This window comes from Ranitomeya imitator, unplaced genomic scaffold, assembly GCF_032444005.1.
Source record: "Ranitomeya imitator isolate aRanImi1 unplaced genomic scaffold, aRanImi1.pri SCAFFOLD_549, whole genome shotgun sequence".
Lineage (NCBI taxonomy): Eukaryota > Metazoa > Chordata > Amphibia > Anura > Dendrobatidae > Ranitomeya > Ranitomeya imitator.
This window is the reverse complement of record NW_027194309.1, coordinates 85,001-90,000: the sequence shown is the minus strand read 5'-3', so window position 1 is coordinate 90,000 and position 5,000 is coordinate 85,001.

The following is a 5,000-nucleotide window of genomic DNA, read 5'->3' as shown; positions in this document are numbered from 1 at the left end:
TGCGGCTCCCGGAAGCCAAAAACGCATCGCCGAAAAATTTCAAAGTCCCAAGGACTCGTTCTTGAAAATCGATCCGGGGGCCATGGAAGTGTCCTCGGTACAGCTTCAGAGCTTTCCCCCCGCCTGGAAGTCTGAAAGTTCTATGTTTGTTCTAAGTGGAAAATCGCGTTTTTTTCAGTGTTCCACCCATCAGACCCAAACTTTGCCCACGCTTAGGTCTCTGTCTCGGGGTGCTTTACAACATATTGACGCCCCTTTAGGGTGGAAGTAGGGGAAAGGGGTCATTTTTCACAAAATCGGAAATTTCTCAAAATATTTCTAAGTGTCAAGGACACTTTTGGAAAATCTTCCCCAGGCTCCTGGAAGCCTCCTCGGTACGCCTCCGGCGGTTTCCCCCTGCCTGGAAGTCTGACACTTGTCTGAAATTTTTAGAGTATGAAAATGCGGTTTTTCACCCAAAATTCGACTTTGCGCCCATGACCCGCAAACTTCACCCACAGTTAGGTCACTGCCTTGGGGTACCTCACATCATATTGACGCCCCCCTGGCGTGGAAGTAGGGGAAACGTGTCAATTTTCACAAAATCGTGATTTTCTCAAAATATTTCTAAGTGTCAAGGACACTTTTGGAAAATCTTCCCCAGGCTCCTGGAAGCCTCGTCGGTACGCCTCCGGCGGTTTCCCCCTGCCTGGAAGTCTGACACTTGTCTGAAATTTTTAGAGTATGAAAATGCGGTTTTTCACCCAAAATTCGACTTTGCGCCCATGACCCGCAAACTTCACCCACAGTTAGGTCACTGCCTTGGGGTACCTCACATCATATTGACGCCCCCCTGGCGTGGAAGTAGGGGAAACGTGTCAATTTTCACAAAATCGTGATTTTCTGAAAATATTTCTAAGTGTCAAGGACACTTTTGGAAAATCTTCCCCAGGCTCCTGGAAGCCTCCTCGGTACGCCTCCGGCGGTTTCCCCCTGCCTGGAAGTCTGACACTTGTCTGAAATTTTTAGAGTATGAAAATGCGGTTTTTCACCCAAAATTCGACTTTGCGCCCATGACCCGCAAACTTCACCCACAGTTAGGTCACTGCCTTGGGGTACCTCACATCATATTGACGCCCCCCTGGCGTGGAAGTAGGGGAAACGTGTCAATTTTCACAAAATCGTGATTTTCTGAAAATATTTCTAAGTGTCAAGGACACTTTTGGAAAATCTTCCCCAGGCTCCTGGAAGCCTCCTCGGTACGCCTCCGGCGGTTTCCCCCTGCCTGGAAGTCTGACACTTGTCTGAAATTTTTAGAGTATGAAAATGCGGTTTTTCACCCAAAATTCGACTTTGCGCCCATGACCCGCAAACTTCACCCACAGTTAGGTCACTGCCTTGGGGTACCTCACATCATATTGACGCCCCCCTGGCGTGGAAGTAGGGGAAACGTGTCAATTTTCACAAAATCATGATTTTCTGAAAATATTTCTAAGTGTCAAGGACACTTTTGGATAATCTTCCCCAGGCTCCTGGAAGCCTCGTCGGTACGCCTCCTGCGGTTTCCCCCTGCCTGGAAGTCTGACACTTGTCTGAAATTTTTAGAGTATGAAAATGCGGTTTTTCACCCAAAATTTGACTTTGCGCCCATGACCCGCAAACTTCACCCACAGTTAGGTCACTGCCTTGGGGTACCTCACATCATATTGACGCCCCCCTGGCGTGGAAGTAGGGGAAACGTGTCAATTTTCACAAAATCGTGATTTTCTGAAAATATTTCTAAGTGTCAAGGACACTTTTGGAAAATCTTCCCCAGGCTCCTGGAAGCCTCCTCGGTACGCCTCCGGCGGTTTCCCCCTGCCTGGAAGTCTGACACTTGTCTGAAATTTTTAGAGTATGAAAATGCGGTTTTTCACCCAAAATTCGACTTTGCGCCCATGACCCGCAAACTTCACCCACAGTTAGGTCACTGCCTTGGGGTACCTCACATCATATTGACGCCCCCCTGGCGTGGAAGTAGGGGAAACGTGTCAATTTTCACAAAATCGTGATTTTCTGAAAATATTTCTAAGTGTCAAGGACACTTTTGGAAAATCTTCCCCAGGCTCCTGGAAGCCTCCTCGGTACGCCTCCGGCGGTTTCCCCCTGCCTGGAAGTCTGACACTTGTCTGAAATTTTTAGAGTATGAAAATGCGGTTTTTCACCCAAAATTCGACTTTGCGCCCATGACCCGCAAACTTCACCCACAGTTAGGTCACTGCCTTGGGGTACCTCACATCATATTGACGCCCCCCTGGCGTGGAAGTAGGGGAAACGTGTCAATTTTCACAAAATCATGATTTTCTGAAAATATTTCTAAGTGTCAAGGACACTTTTGGATAATCTTCCCCAGGCTCCTGGAAGCCTCGTCGGTACGCCTCCTGCGGTTTCCCCCTGCCTGGAAGTCTGACACTTGTCTGAAATTTTTAGAGTATGAAAATGCGGTTTTTCACCCAAAATTTGACTTTGCGCCCATGACCCGCAAACTTCACCCACAGTTAGGTCACTGCCTTGGGGTACCTCACATCATATTGACGCCCCCCTGGCGTGGAAGTAGGGGAAACGTGTCAATTTTCACAAAATCGTGATTTTCTGAAAATATTTCTAAGTGTCAAGGACACTTTTGGAAAATCTTCCCCAGGCTCCTGGAAGCCTCCTCGGTACGCCTCCGGCGGTTTCCCCCTGCCTGGAAGTCTGACACTTGTCTGAAATTTTTAGAGTATGAAAATGCGGTTTTTCACCCAAAATTCGACTTTGCGCCCATGACCCGCAAACTTCACCCACAGTTAGGTCACTGCCTTGGGGTACCTCACATCATATTGACGCCCCCCTGGCGTGGAAGTAGGGGAAACGTGTCAATTTTCACAAAATCGTGATTTTCTGAAAATATTTCTAAGTGTCAAGGACACTTTTGGAAAATCTTCCCCAGGCTCCTGGAAGCCTCCTCGGTACGCCTCCGGCGGTTTCCCCCTGCCTGGAAGTCTGACACTTGTCTGAAATTTTTAGAGTATGAAAATGCGGTTTTTCACCCAAAATTCGACTGTGCGCCCATGACTCGCAAACTTCACCCACATTTGGGCGACTGTCCTGGGGTACCTCACAACATATTGACGCCCCCCTGGCGTGGAAGTAGGGGAAACGTGTCAATTTTCACAAAATCGTGATTTTCTGAAAATATTTCTAAGTGTCAAGGACTCTTTTGGATAATCTTCCCCAGGCTCCTGGAAGCCTCCTCGGTACGCCTCCTGCGGTTTCTCCCTGCCTGGAAGCCTGACACTTGTCTGAAATTTTTAGAGTATGAAAATGCGGTTTTTCACCCAAAATTCGACTTTGCGCCCATGACCCGCAAACTTCACCCACAGTTAGGTCACTGCCTTGGGGTACCTCACATCATATTGACGCCCCCCTGGCGTGGAAGTAGGGGAAACGTGTCAATTTTCACAAAATCGTGATTTTCTCAAAATATTTCTAAGTGTCAAGGACACTTTTGGAAAATCTTCCCCAGGCTCCTGGAAGCCTCCTCGGTACGCCTCCTGCGGTTTCTCCCTGCCTGGAAGTCTGACACTTGTCTGAAATTTTTAGAGTATGAAAACGCGGTTTTTCACCCAAAATTCGACTTTGCGCCCATGACCCGCAAACTTCACCCACAGTTAGGTCACTGCCTTGGGGTACCTCACATCATATTGACGCCCCCCTGGCGTGGAAGTAGGGGAAACGTGTCAATTTTCACAAAATCGTGATTTTCTGAAAATATTTCTAAGTGTCAAGGACACTTTTGGATAATCTTCCCCAGGCTCCTGGAAGCCTCCTCGGTACGCCTCCTGCGGTTTCTCCCTGCCTGGAAGTCTGACACCTGTCTGAAATTTTTAGAGTATGAAAATGCGGTTTTTCACCCAAAATTCGACTTTGCGCCCATGACCCGCAAACTTCACCCACAGTTAGGTCACTGCCTTGGGGTACCTCACATCATATTGACGCCCCCCTGGCGTGGAAGTAGGGGAAACGTGTCAATTTTCACAAAATCATGATTTTCTGAAAATATTTCTAAGTGTCAAGGACACTTTTGGATAATCTTCCCCAGGCTCCTGGAAGCCTCGTCGGTACGCCTCCTGCGGTTTCCCCCTGCCTGGAAGTCTGACACTTGTCTGAAATTTTTAGAGTATGAAAATGCGGTTTTTCACCCAAAATTTGACTTTGCGCCCATGACCCGCAAACTTCACCCACAGTTAGGTCACTGCCTTGGGGTACCTCACATCATATTGACGCCCCCCTGGCGTGGAAGTAGGGGAAACGTGTCAATTTTCACAAAATCGTGATTTTCTGAAAATATTTCTAAGTGTCAAGGACTCTTTTGGATAATCTTCCCCAGGCTCCTGGAAGCCTCCTCGGTACGCCTCCTGCGGTTTCTCCCTGCCTGGAAGTCTGACACCTGTCTGAAATTTTTAGAGTATGAAAATGCGGTTTTTCACCCAAAATTCGACTGTGCGCCCATGACTCGCAAACTTCACCCACATTTGGGCGACTGTCCTGGGGTACCTCACAACATATTGACGCCCCCCTGGCGTGGAAGTAGGGGAAACGTGTCAATTTTCACAAAATCGTGATTTTTTTCAAAATATTTCTAAGTGTCAAGGACACTTTTGGAAAATCTTCCCCAGGCTCCTGGAAGCCTCCTCGGTACGCCTCCTGCGGTTTCTCCCTGCCTGGAAGTCTGACACTTGTCTGAAATTTTTAGAGTATGAAAACGCGGTTTTTCACCCAAAATTCGACTTTGCGCCCATGACTCGCAAACTTCACCCACATTTGGGCGACTGTCCTGGGGTACCTCACAACATATTGACGCCCCCCAGGCGTGGAAGTAGGGGAAACGTGTCAATTTTCACAAAATCGTGATTTTCTGAAAATATTTCTAAGTGTCAAGGACACTTTTGGAAAATCTTCCCCAGGCTCCTGGAAGCCTCCTCGGTACGCCTCCTGCGGTT